Raw genomic sequence first — 15,248 nt, forward strand, 5'->3', positions numbered from 1 at the left:
TAGAATCTTGGTCAGAATAATATTGTTGATTTTGTGGACGTCTTTGTTCTTGGCTACCAGAATCGCTCGTTCACTTAGCCATTTATGATTTTATAATTGGTTATTCGGAAATACTTTTTCAATCAAATCATTTTTTGACGTCATTATATTACAGAATTCAGGAGGTAGTTGTATACGTCCTGAAATTGAGTCAACTGGGACGGCTTCTCCGCCAGGCCCAAGCATGGCACGAGGAAGGTTTCTATATATGGATTCTCATTGTCCCTTGTGTTCTAACCGCAAACAGTGGTGGGTCCCGGCGGCTTTGCCACCGGGCCCCGTGGGCCCCAGCATGGCACGCGGCAGGCTGCTATATATAGATTCTCATTGTTCCTTGTGTTCAGGGTCCCGGCAACGCTACGTCATTTTTGGATCGAATTGATGACGTAAATTGGACATTCCTAATTTTGCTCTTTCTCTTTGAGCCGCAAGCCTGGTTTTACGCTGCTCTGGTGTTCCCTATTTGGTGAAATAGTAGGATAATTATACACGCATTGCTTTAGTAATACAGCGACACACCTTCTTTTCTTAATATCTCTATTAGAAGCAAGCCTGGTTTCACGTTGCGAACATGACGTCATTTATAGATTTTATCTTTTATTACAGATCTTTTCCTTTTTTTAGTTTTTTTTATTTATTTTTATTTTTTTATTTTTTTTACTGTCATATTTTTGTTTTTTCTTTTTTAGTTTTTTCTTTTTCAGTTTTTTTTATGGCACTTGGTATTAACCAAGTGACATATAGCGATCGCAAATTCGGTCGGTTTGTCTGTCTGTCTGTCCCGGTTTTGCTACTTCAGGCACTTCCAGGCAAGATGGGCGATGAAACTTGGCAGGTGTAATAGGGACCAAACCAGATTAAATGAAAAATAGTCGTTTTCCCGATTGTACCATCTTGGGGGGGGAGTGGGGGCCTGTTAATTCGGAAAGAATAGAAAAAATGAAGTATCCTTAACTTACGAACGGGTGATGGGATCTTAATGAAATTTGAAGTTTGGAAGGATATCGCGTTTCAGAGCTCTTACGTCAGATTACGCTTGGATCCGGGGACGTTGGGGGAATTGAGGGGGAGAACCTAAAATCTCGGAAAACGCTTAGAGTGGAGGGTTCGGGATGAAACTTGGTGGGTTGGTTGGTTGGTTGAAACTTGGTTGGTTGGCCCATTTGGTATCACTAGACTAGTTTTTATCTAAATCACAAACTCTTTTTAGAGTTATCCACATCTAATTATCTCTTATCTAATATCTTCTAATATCTATCATCTAATATCTCTTGACTCGAGCGTAGGGGCCAACATCGGGATCCATGAAAAAATCATATAGAAACATTACCCAGGAATCGTGATGCGGTAGTGCATCATAGTATTCTGGTACTATTACTCTTACCTGAGGAAGCCTCGAGTCTGGAACTGCAGGAAAATCATGATGCTCATTATGATAGCCAACGTTGAACGTAATCCAATTTAACGGACCATAGTAGGAATACGTTTTGAAGCCCTTCTTAAACATGTAATGGTCACTAATAAAGTGCCCAGCGACTGGGTGAACTCCCATAGCAAGCAGAGAACCACCAAGCATGTACACCCAGCTCTTTGCACCAAGGAAATAGAATACTGCAAAATTGAATGGCAGTTGCACGACTGTGTTGAAAAGTTCTAGCTTGGTAGGAGAGCGAGGTCGGGTGAATATGGGTCGTAGGGCATAGAAAAGGGGCTGGAGGTTTAGCCAGAGTAGTTTACCACCACTGGTACAAAATAGTTTGGCTTCAAGTGATGTTGGTACGTCACTATCGAGTTCGTCGTCACTCTGGTTCTGTGATGCTCCAACTGGTACTTCTTAAAAGCGCAGGCAAAAGGCAAGCCAATTGGCAAATTGGTAAAAAATTCCAAGAATTTTGTTAGCCATTGGTCTCGCATGGCCAAACGCCAAATTGTGAGAAATCTCATGAATTACTAACATCAGGGAGTGGTTGATCATACCGCCAAAACAATATGCCAGACCCAACACAGTGTGCCAGCTCCAATTTTTGACACGATATAGTATAAGCAACTGTGTCAGTACCATGGCCGTAACTATTCATTTGAATTTGGGGTCATACCCAAACATCCGTTTGATTTCAAGATACATTGCAAGGATTTCGTTTCTTCTGGGTGCATGAGGCTCTTGATTTTCTGTCCACTCAAAATCTGTCCTCGATACATGCTGTCCCATTTTCAACTGAACAAATAAGAATACTTTGCGTGAGTCCTGTATTATTGCTTAATGTATGTAATTTGTAAAGTAAAAATAAGAAATCCTTGGGGAGGTAACATTCCTGTTGACAATTTTATATTTGAGTCAACAATATTGTTGCAATTACCATTTTTTAGCTTTTTACACAATTTTATGTCTTTTCATACTGTTTCATTTCAAATAGAGCATAATATAGATTCTCATTTTCGCTTCTCTTCTAACCGCAGACAAGTCTGTTCAAAGATTTTTAATTATTAAGGCAAGTCCAATTCTACCAATGATTTCCAATAAACTACAAACTTTTGGTTTTCTTTTTTAAGGTTTTTGAATTGTTGTAAACCATCGTAAAAATATCGAATCATCAATTGTAATAATTGCAAATTTTCGTTTTTTGGGCCTTCTTACTGCCATTATATAACTGGTTGCGTTCAAACCTGTAAGCTTAATCACTTAGCGAATCGATTTTATCTAATAAAAAAACAAAGTAATTTTTAAATTTTCAGGCATTTTTGTAGTTTTAATCAAAATATTCAAATTATTGCCAAGGCACCGTAAAAATTCTTGCAGTTTACGTATTAACTTTAGCGATTCTGAATTGAAATTGAAAAAATTTCAACTTTTTTTTCATGTCTTAAAGACATTGCTTATACTTATAAGAAAAGAAATTCGGTAGTGATATTTTACTAACGACTTCAACCAAGCTTCAAACTTTGGTTTCCTTTTTTAAGTTTTTCAATTGTTGTATCCCTTGTCAAAACATATACAAATATTTTTCCAAATATCAGTTGTTTTCATTTTTACGTATTTTAATGTTATACTGGGCCTATTCAAAGATATTTGATTATCTCCGCAGGTCTGATGTCTAACAACGATTTTTACTAAGATTAAAACTTTATATTTTCTTTCTTAAGGTTTTGAATTGATCTGATCCCTTACCAAAATATATGCAAATATTTTTGCAATTACCAGGTTTTTGCTTTTTAAGCATTTTAATAATAAACTTCCACCATACATAGAAATCTTCAATTTTTCTGAATGAGTGCGAGATGTGTGACAACGTCAGTGCAATACTGATACATATAAAAATGACGTCACTCACATAAGTTTTCGCTCTCTAAAATTAAGACTCTTAACGATTTTTATCAAACTTCTGGCCTATCTAGATGGGTTTTTTTAGACCAGAATATTCGTGGAAACCAATTTTTTTTTTTTAATATTATATTATATATATATATATATATATATATATATATATATATATATATATATATATATATATATATATATTATATATATAAAACACAAATCAGACAGGTTGTTTGCAAAAAAATTCATTTTTAACCAAAATTTCAACTCATTAGGAGTTATCTTGCTGTACGATGAGGATCGTGTTGTTCCTGGTAGCAGCAATACATTTGTTGGAGGTAAAGGATGCAAAAACTGATAAAATAAAGAAAAAAATTAATTACTACAGTACAATAACTATCCTCTCCTCTGGAAAAGGAAGTTCGAATCGCTCTGTAGAAAAGAAAAAATGAGACTGTTAGGTTGTAAGCCATTTCAATCACTACTTTTTGTGAATCCTTTGCAAGTACTAGAACTCACTTCAGCACCAACCTGCCTAATACCAACATAGCTAGGCACGCTCCTTCTCTGTATGATATATCTAAAGACTCTCTTTTTAATCTCACCCAATAATTACGATAGGACGATTAAAATTGGTTCGATTGACATCGTTAAAAGTAGATATCTACTTGCATCAGCAGAAAACATACTTCTTTTGTTTGTAAACATTGTCATTCATTTAAGGCTCTAAGGTTAGGACTAAGCTACTGAAGATTCTGAACATGATTCTTGAAAAAGGGGAAGTACCCAATGATTTTAGGAAAACCTTAATTAAACCACTGTATAAGAAAGGTGACAAGAGTGAGTGTCGTATTATCGAGGCATTAGTCTGTCTATGTAGGTAGAAAATTACAGAGTAATATGATACTTTTTAGACTGAGAGATGCTGTAGACAAAGTTTTAAGGGAAGAACAAAGCAGTTTAAGAAAAGGTAGAGGATGTGTCGACCATGTTTTCACTCTTAGGTTAATAATTGAGAAGTCCCTTCGTTGTCAAACACCTTTGGTCCTCAATTTTATCGATTATGAGCAAGCTTTCGATTCTGTTCATAGAAGAGCGTTAACAAAGGTCTTATCGTTATACGGTATACCAGAAACATACATTAAAGTGAATTGTGCTATGTACGAGAATAATACTGCTGCGGTTAAGGTAGGAAATAAGGTTAGCAACTGGTTTTGTATTAAATCAGGAGTTAAGCAGGGTTGTGTTCTATCCCCTTTTATATGGATCATTTTGATATACTCCGTCTTAAGAAGCACAGGAAAGGCAATTGGAGACCACAGAATCAAATGGGGAGGAAAAACACTCCTGGACTAAGATTATGCTGATGATTTAAGCATATTAAATGAAAGTGTGAGCAAAATGAATGAAGTTTTAGAGGTTTTGCGAGTTCACGGTGCTAAACAAGGCTTGAAAATTAATGTTAAGAAGACTAAGTCACTAAGGCTAGGAATAAGCGAAGATGAACAGGTGACATTAGGTAACGAAAAGATTGATCAGGTTGGCAGCTTCAGTTACCTTGGTAGTATTATTCGTAAAGATGGTGGGAGCAGTGAAGATGTTAAAAGTAGAATAGCTAAGGCTCAGGGTGTTTTTCACAGTTAAAAAAAGTTTGGAAGAATAGAAAGATAAGTCTGCAAACCAAGATTAGAATATTGGAAGTGATGACAGTGGTCAAATATGGTTCTGAAGCATGGGCGGTCCAAAAAGCAGATGAAAATTTACTAGATGTTTTCCAGAGAAACTGCCTACGGATTGTTCTGGGTATCCGGCTGACTGACCGTATTTCAAACAGTAGGCTGTACGAAAAATATGGTTCAATCCCGCTTTCTAGGGCTATAATGAAAGAAAGGTTGAGATGGCTAGGCCAAGTTCTACGGATGAAGGATGACAGATTACTGAAGATTGTCCTTTTTGGCCAACCACCTTGGGCTACACGGAAAGCAGGTCGTCCTTGTCTGGGTTGGGAGGATGTCATAAATATAGATTTAAAGGAAATGGTAACTTCCTGGGAGGGTGTAAAGAGGGAGGCTTTAAATAGATTAGGTTAGAGGAGGAGCGTGCATAGCTGTGTTGGCCTCAGGCGGCTTGGTGTTGCAGTGAGTTATTAGTAGTAGTAGTAGTAGTAGTAGTAGTAGTATAAGTATTTATTCCTGTTCTACTAAAGAAATTCTAGAGGTTTTTATAAAAATTGAAGAAAATTTTACAGCTGTTTTGAACACTCAGCCTACTGCTCCATTTCAAAAATTTTCTTATTTCAATTTTTCGTACAGTGATTGAAATACGGTTAGTCTGACACGCTCTTTTTTATATAAAATCATTATTATGGAGCTCATATGGAATGAGCTCTAACAATATTCTAAGAATCAATAGATTGATTTAAAAGGAAAATCAGAGGCTTAGTGCGGTCGGGATTTAAAATAAGAACTCACTATGTCCTTCTAAATACCAAAATTCATTAAGATCTGATCACCCACTCGTAAGTTATAAATACCACATTTTTTCTAATTCATTTTCTCCCTTCAGCCCCCCAGATGGTTAAATCAGGGAAAACGACTTTATGAAGTCAATTTGTGCAGCTCCCTGAAACGCCTACCAGTTTTCATCGTCCTAGCACGTCCAGAGGAACCACACTCAACAAAGCACTGAGCCCCACCCCCTAACTCTCCCAAAGAAAGCGAATCCAGTACGGTTACGTCAGTCACGTATCTACGACATTCACTTATTCTACCCACCAACCTTCATCCCGATTCCTCCACTCTAAGCGTTTTCCAAGATTTCCGATTTCCCCCTCCAACTCCGCCCAATGTCAACAGATCTGGTCGGGATATGAAATAAAAGCTCTGAGACATGAGCTCCTTTTAAATATCAAATTTCACAAAGATCCGGGCACCCATTTTCTTAAGTTAAAAATACCTCAATTTTTCTAATTTTTTCCAAATTAACATCCCCCCCACTCCTCCAAAGGGGACGGATCCATTCCAATGAAGTCAATCACGTATCTAGAAGTTGTGCTTATTCTTTCTATCAAATTTCATCCCGATCTCTCCACTCTAAGCGTTTTCCAAGATTTCTGTTTCCCCCCTCCAACCCCCTATGTCCCCGCATCCAATTCGATTCAAAAATGAAGCATCTGAGACATAAAATCCTTCTATATATCAAGTTTCATTAAGATCAATTTTATTTACACGCAGTGGCGTTGTTTGACATTTGTGTATCTAATCTATGATTTTCGTTTTAAAAATATGAACTTGAGGATTATTTTGGATATTGAATCTCCGCACAGCAGGTAGAGAATTTCTGTGGTTTTTACCCCGGGTGAAGACGAGTTGGTCGGGTTCGAGGTAGTCCTCCTCCCAATCAGCCTAGTACACAGCACCTAGTTTTTTCCAAGTTAGTTATGACTAAATATTACTGCCCTGAGTGTAGAAACCCAGCAACTAGTGGGACAGTTCAGTGCACCAAATGCAGTCAATGGTGGCATCCTAAGTGTGCAAGGATCACGCTTGGAGCAAGAGAAAAACTACTGGTATGGTTGTGCTTAAATTGTGACTTCCCCACTTCACCTTCATTTACTAGCGGTATGAAAATTCCGTGCAAAGTTACGCCACAAGCGTGCCCTAGACCTAGATCCTTTGGCAAAAACACACCCATAGTCACACCAAGGAATTCTAATCCCAAAACTAAGACAGTAACTAGGCCCAGCAGTGAGGATAAAACTCCATGTACGAATCGTTCTGAACACGTTAATGAAGTTTCAACTCTAACTAACAGACGTTCCGTTCTTGAGAATCAAATCTCAGCTATTCAAAATGAACTATTACCTCTAAGAAATACCCACAAATCAATCCATTCTGATTTACGTAACCTTCAGAACTTAACTGACGAAAAAACAACAACTATTGACACCCTAATGATGCAGTTAAATCAGTTGGGAATCCTTTCACCCATGCCACCCGTGAAATTACGCTCGTCTCCCTTTAGCTCTGAAATGAATAATTCTATACAAGGCCCGAGCAATCAGATTTGTAACTCATTAAGTGACGTAAAAAGTGCATGCAGTGTGAGAATGATCCTCGATAACGAGATTCAGGAAAGTGTTAAATTAGCTGACGTAAGGTTAACTGACGAGAATAAGTTTCGTAACATTCAACCGACTGAAGATGAACCGTTAATTGTTTTCGAGAAAATAGTGCAACAAAAAGTTAAGCGCAAGCCCTTAACCAGTAAAGGATGTAATATTATATGCAGGTTTTTTGTGAAAGAGGCTCCCAAATTTAACAAGATATGTCGGTATTTTAATGAAAGTGGTTTCTGTAAGCACAGAAAAAAGTGTCGTTTTTTACATATATGTCCGCGCTTTATTTCGAAAACTTGCAGTAATAATGAGTGTAATTTTGACCACGTTGATTTATGTTGTGTTTTATCATGTACGGAAAAAGAATGTGTTTTCGCGCATGCGTGTTGCGGTACATCAAAAAGACGTAGCTCCAGTCACACCAATCGACAGGAAAATACTTTTCTGGATCCGAACCCGGCATCAAAAAACTTAATTGGACGGGGGTTACGAATTCAAAAACATCGCGATTACACCTTTTGCGGACCTCCGTGGCCCCCCTTACCAACAATCCCTCCCGTACATCAACATACCCCCAACCAAGCGTGTGTTGCGCCTTCTCGGTCGGTCGGAATGTTTTTCCCGGATCCGCTACCTCAGCAGCATCAACTTTTCTACCCCCCACAAAAGATAACGTCCCCGAGCCCCCCGACAGTTTTTCAAATCCCCGTACCTCCCCCCTCCTGTCCACCCTCACAGCCCCCAATGGCGAGGACACAATTTCTTTCGTTTCAGCCGAAATTCCAGTACTGAATAAATTTGAGCCCCTGTTTGGTATGGGTAATCCTGATGACAGCCTCACCCACCAGAGAAATAACATATTCTTACAAAGACCTACAACAAGAACATCAAACACCACTAAGGTAAAGTATTATAATTCTGATGTTTTTTCCTTCCCTAGGTTTATTTACGCAAATGCTGAAAGTTTAAATTTTGATAAAGTGGCTGAGTTAGAAAGTCTAGCTCAGGCAACAAAGGCATCTGTCCTAATGGTTTCTGAAGTTCATCGACAAAACCCAGAACTCCTGAAAATAGGTGGTTTTGACGAGTTTATAAAAATACGACCTGATGACCATCCACTGGGGAAAAAAGGTGGCGGAGTTCTTATTTATGCCCATGAAATTTTTAAAGCAGCTAGACTTGATGTCCCTTTTTTAACTGAGTACGACGAAATAATGTGGGTCATTCTAAAACCACGACGTCTCCCCCGGAAATTCACTGGTATTGCTCTCTGCGTGTATTATTACTCGCCGGGTCAGACGAGTGAATACCGCCAAGCATTCGTAGAAAAGCTACAACTCAGTTCGGATTTTGTTTTGGGCAAATACCCATCATGCGGAATTTTCATGATGGGCGATGCCAATGAATTAAAGCTCCATCACCTGGACGCCGGAATCGGCCTGAAGCAGCTCGTCAATTTTCCCACAACCAAAGGTGGCACCTCCCTTGACCGAATTTCCACAAATATGCACGAATTTTACAACATACCTACGACCGGGGCTCCAATTGGAGGAAGTTACCACTTTTCTCTTGAACTTAACCCCACCTGTTCCATTAAAATCGATTACACTACAACTGTAACTATCAGTCGACCAATCACAAGTGAGGGACTTCTGACTTTTGGCCAATGGTTAAGCTGCGAGAAATGGGAAAAATTCCAAGATGCTAAAAGTAGCAACGAAAAAGCTACTATTTTCCAAGAAGCTTTGCTTCATAATTACAAGGCCTGTTTTCCTGAGAAGTCAACAAAACGTTTCTCGTCAGATCGACCATATATTACACAAGAAGTTAAGAAAATGGTAATGGAAAAGAGATGGCTTTTCCGTCATGGTAATACCCAACAAGCCAACAGGTTGAAAAACAAACTAAGAAAAGTCACTCGAAAACACGCGAACAAATATGTAGAACGTAAAGTTAATCATCTGTTCGAGTCCAAACCAAGCCAGTGGTACAACCGAATCAAAAGGATGACGGGCAAGGTGGAAAAAGGAGTCGATTTTGGCATTGATGAAGATGACGTCGTAACAGCCAACTCCGTTAATAAACATCTGGGTAACATTGTGCAATCCCTCCCGCCTTTGCTGAGCGTGGGAATACCCACCCCTCCTCCTGAGTCTTTTGATTTCCCTTTGATATCAGAGTCCCAGGTGTTTTTCAAATTAAAAAGGCTTAAAAGAACAAGTATTACCCCTGTAGATATTCCCATTGATCTCATCAAAGCATTTCCAGATTATCTTAGTGGCCCCCTAACACTCCTTTTTAATCAGGTGACAAAAACAGGTGAGTATCCATCAATTTGGAAAAATGGGTTCATTACACCAATACCAAAAAAAGATGCGCCCAATGATTTTTCGGGTGTCCGACCGATCACTATGACACCCATTTTTAGCAAAGTGTATGAAAGTTTTGTTGCAGCATGGCTGAAAGACCGTATTCTGGACAAAATTGATCCAAGGCAGTTTGGAAATATGCCAAACACATCTACATCTCATTACTTAGTAAGTATAATTGACAGTATTTTGCAAAAACTCGATGAACCAGATTCTTGGATTAATCTTATTGCAATAGATCTAAGAAAAGCTTTTGATTTAATTTGCCACAAAATTCTTGTAAAAAAACTTCTTGGACTAGGTGTAGATTCATTCCTTGTACGTTTAATTGCTAGTTTTCTTTCTGGTAGATGTCAACGGACAAAATATAAGTCCACCTACTCCGACCCACTGCCCATTTTTTGTGGAGTTCCCCAAGGTACCCTCTTGGGACCACTTTTGTTTCTTGTCATAATAAATGATTTGGCAACAACACTGGACGATCGCTGGAAGTATGTCGACGATCTGTCGCTCATTGAATGTTGTCGGAAAAACCTACCAAGCAGAGCAGGTTCATTAATGAAAGATATATGTCAAGAGGCAAAGGTGGACAAAATGACTGTCAACTTTGATAAATCTGTAATTTTAACATTTTCTTTTTTAAAATCTGCGCCAGTTTTTAATCCACCTATTCCCAGCGCCAGTCACGTGACCGAAATTAAACTGCTCGGCGTTCATATCACTTCAGATCTGAAGTGGAATAAACATGTTGATGGCATGTTAAAAAAAGCTAATTTGGCCATCAGGTCTCTAAAGTTGTTGGCTCGCCATGGAATCCCTGCACCACACCTCCTACGCATCTATTTCTCTTTTATACGTTCCACACTTGAATACTGTTGCCCTGTATGGCATTTCGGGCTGACTAGGGAACAGTCGGACCGGGTTGAGAGGGTGCAATACCGTGCCCTCCTAGTAATCTCAAAAGCCCCAAAAATACCGTACATATCCCTCCTTAATCAGTTTCAACTTCAAACCCTTCAATCTCGTCGTTTAAAACTAGCCCTATCCTTTGGTAATAAAATTTTGTCCAGCCCTATACACCGAAATATCCTTCCTCCCCAACATCAACCGGCACGGGTAAGGCCACTCAGGGCCGTTGCAGAGCCTGTACCAAAACTTCAACCTGTGACTGTGTCACATGCTCGTTATGAGCTTAGTTTTGTGCCCTCGTTTGTTAAGCTGTTTAATGCTGGATCGACTTTTTAATCCGGATTATTGTTGTTAATTGTATTATTATAATTTTGTGTATATTTGTTGACTTATTTTCGTGTGTATGTGACAATTATTATTGTTAATTGTATATATTATTAATTTTGTGAATGTTAATTTTGACTTGTCGACGAATTTTTGTGTGTGTATGACAATAAAAACTAATAATCGGCTCTGTCCGTCGAATGTTTTTTTAAATAAAATGAATTTGAATTTGAATAGATCCGATCAACTATTCGTAAGATAAAGAAACCCCAATTTTCAAGTTTTCCAAGAATTCTGGTTTTCACCTCCAGCTCCCCCCAGGGTCACATGATCTGGTCTGAATTTAAAATAAGAGCTCTAAAGCACAAGACCCTTCTATATATCAAATTTCATTAAGTTCAGGTAACCCGTTCGTAAGTTACAAATACCTCATTGTTTCTATTTTTTTCGAATTATTACCCCCCCCCCACAAACTCCAAAACACCAAACACCAAAGAGAGCAGATCTGGTCCGGTAATGTCAGTCACGTAACTTGGACTTGTTTTTATTCTTCCCACCCAGTTCCATCTTGATTTCTCCGCTTTAAGTATTTTCCAAGATTCCCCCCCGCAAGTGCACCCCCCGCAAGTACCACCCCCCCCCCCCCCCGCAAGTGCCCCGCCCCCCAATGACACTGGATCCGTTCGAGATTTAAATAACAAATCTTGAGTAACGAGGTCATTCTAAATATGAAGTTTCATGAAGATACGATCAATCCTTCGTAAGTTAAAAATGCGTAATTTTTTCTAATTTTTCAGAATTATCCCCCCCCCCCCCCCCCAACTCCACCAAATAGAGCAGATCCATGGAGATTATGTAAATCACATATCTAGGACTTATGCTTATTTTTCCCACCAAGTTTCATCCCGATCCCTCCAATCTAAGCGTTTTCCAAGATTTTAGGTTTTTCTCCCCAACCCCCCCAGTCACCAGATCCGGACGAGATTTAGAATAAGAGCTCTGAGAGACGATATCCTTCCAAATATCAAATTTCATTAAGATCTGATCACCTGTTTGAAAGTTAAAAATACCTCATTTTTTCTAATTTTTCCAATTTAACCGTCCCCCCACTCCTCCCAGATGGTCAAAATTGGAAAACAACAGTTTCTAATTTTATCTGTTCTGATTCCCAATACGCCTGCCCAAATTTATCGTCCTAGCTTACCTTGAAGTGCCTAAAGTGGCAAAACCAGGACCGAAAAACCGACAGAAATTATGATCGCTATGTCACTTGGTAGATACCAAGTGCCATCAAAAGTGGGTACCAATTACCTGTCAATCCTTCGTAAGACCCTTTCCTAGGCAACTTGGGGACAACCTGCCCTTCATTTGGTCCTTTGGATGGATGGAATAATAGCATGGTTTTTGGATAGAGATAATGATGATGGGATGAAAAACTTTTAGCTGTAAAAAGAATTCAAATATCATAAATGACAATAAACCATCAAACTGGGCTCGCTTGAGAGTGAATCACCGGCAAATCCTCCTCCACTTCCAATACCCCCACATCACCCTTCCCATAATATGTGCATCATTCAACATGGGAGGAACTGTGTCGTTCATGTAAAAAAAACAAGATTTTTAAACTGAAATTACGGAAAAGCATAAAACTAAAACGAACAAAAGCTATTCTGTATACGAATAGGGCTGCCCCCTCCTCAATACCAAGCTCTTTGCGCTAAAGTTTGAGGTTTCGCTCCAATTATTTAAGAATGACTCCTGCAACACGAGGGCCATTTAATACGAATAATGAATGAAATAAACAAGTTTTTTAAGTGAAAATAAGGAGCAGCATTAAAATTCAAAATAAAAGTAAATTGTTTCGTATATGAAAAGGTTGCCCTCCTCCTTAGTACCTTATTCTTTACGATAAAGATTTAAGCACTTAAAAAAAAAAACTTCAAATTCAAAATACTGTGTTTCAGTGGCCGTTCTTGAAAAAATTGCAAAAAACGGTCAGACTTTGGGGTAAGTTATTGAGGAGGGGGGCACCCCTTCATAAACAGAGAAATTTTTGTCGTCTAGAGTTTAAATATTGCTCCTTAAGCGTAAATTTTACTAGGAAAATTCACCGCCTTGATGTTTCCTTCCCTCATCCACTCCACTTCCAAGACAATAAATAAGCTTTTGTTAATCTTATATATTATTCATTTATTGATGACCTTCGATATAATCCAGTTTTGCAGTCACTACAATAAATGAACTATAAAAATAAAAAAACCTTTTGTCATTCTGATATCATAATAACAAACGTGCAAGGGCTTAACTCTCAGTAACATTCAAACCAGCTAACCGTTCAAACCGTCAAAACAAATTGAGCTTCGCTTAATTTGAAAGTGACTCTGTTCTTGGAACCGAGCAAGGATTTAGACGCTGTTCCAAGTCAATTTTCTGCAATTTTATAAAATTTTCCAAAATCGAATTGACTTGTTTTGGAACCCGTAAAAGACTTTTGTCGGCCTTGCAATCTTCTATTAGAAACTTATTTTTAGATTGAAAAAGGATTCAAAAATGAAAAAGATTGGAAATTCTAGCATTAATTCTGAGGGATCAAATGAGTACCCACAGGGAAAAAAACGGTCATAGGATAAAAATTTATAAGCATCCAATTATATGTTACCATTAACAGCTAAAAACGCTGTTCCGAAGGATTAATTTTAAGACTGTTGTGAAGAACAGTTACTAATCCTGGATATTTTTTAAACTGAGTATTTTCTAGCATTATATTTTTCAAATCTTTTTTTAGGTGCTATGGACTGAAGATCGTCCTTTACTAAACAACTCGGGGAACAGATACCACATGAGGATTTGATGTCAACGGCTACTTTGGCGAATTTATTAGTCTGCTAAAATCAAGCTGAGATTTAATGCCAGACTTAGCAATATATATCTACAAAAACGAAAATAAAAAGTCAGGCAGTTTAAATAATTCCAAAGGCAAAGAGCATCAAACTTTTTCGTCCATTAATATTAATTAGACTAAAACGTTGAAAGTATTATGCAGTCTTCGGGACTATATATTTCGCTAAAGCACTAAGAATACTTATTGGTTGAAGTGATGATATGGCTTAAGCTTGCCATAGGGGACTTGAGAGCTGACTCAGGGGTTCTCTGGGACCTGCAGGACGCCCTGTCAGTATTATCTAATCAAATACAAGCTAAATACAATTTCCATTCTTTTTCTTTTATTTCCCTATAAGATATTGAAAGAAGAATTGGGATAGCTAAGAAAAAAAAGAAGCTTCGTCGCGCTTCTCTCGCTCCCAGAAACTATTCTGAAAACTACATGAAGGCTTTGCTGCTGATATGCTGAAGGAAATAATCCTTCTTCATACAAGGCTGATGTGATTAGGGAACCACAACTCCGCTTCTGCCTCATTTATCTTGCCAAAACCACTAGAAAATGTCTTAGAAAAATTTATACCTGGTTTAATTAAAATTTCCATTTAAAATCTCCTAACAGTATTTTACCCTGTAAGTTATAAGGCATTAGTTCAGAAACTTGCGCTAAATTCAATATTGACACCTTAATTCCTAAAGAGTCATCAGCTGGAGCTCAAGATGATATGATAATATAAGAAAATAAAAAAATCTACAAGCCGAGTGTGTCCTCTCCCCCCAACTTAAAACCAACTGTTCTTCTCTTAAAACATGATCTCCAGCATCTCAAAGACAAAAGAGTATCATCATACTAAGCAGGTTACTTCCAACAGAAACTAAACTAAGGCTTCTATAATTACCACACTCACACTGATTATATTTGCAATTAATTAAGAAAAAAACGTTCAAAAAATTAATTTAATTAATTTTTTAAAGAAAAGTGAACAAGAGATAAGAGCTCATATGGCACTTTTGACGAGATCAGAAGAGCAAAGGGCCAAGAATTCATATGGCATGAGCTCTAGCAAAACTTTAAGAATCCATATATTAATTTAAAAGGAAAATCAGGGGCCTAATGCCGGTAGGAATTTAAAATAAGAACTATGAGACACAAGGTCCTTCTAAATATCAAAATTCCTTAAGATCTAATCACCTGTTCGTAAGTTAATAATGCAGGTCCCTGACACGCCTACCAAATTTCATCGTCCTAGCACGTCCAGAAGCACCGAACTCACCAAAGCATTGGACCTCCCCC

The 15,248-nt window shown here is 38.1% G+C and overlaps 1 pseudogene; it reads right to left on the bottom strand.

The window, feature by feature from the left end:
• Positions 1-1,096: 1,096 nt before the first annotated feature.
• On the bottom strand, positions 1,097-3,436 carry LOC136033924 (sphingolipid delta(4)-desaturase DES1-like; annotated as a pseudogene).
• Between the last annotated feature and the right edge of the window lie 11,812 nt (positions 3,437-15,248).

The sequence above is a fragment of the Artemia franciscana genome, chromosome 12 (assembly GCF_032884065.1).
Source record: "Artemia franciscana chromosome 12, ASM3288406v1, whole genome shotgun sequence".
Taxonomy (NCBI): domain Eukaryota; kingdom Metazoa; phylum Arthropoda; class Branchiopoda; order Anostraca; family Artemiidae; genus Artemia; species Artemia franciscana.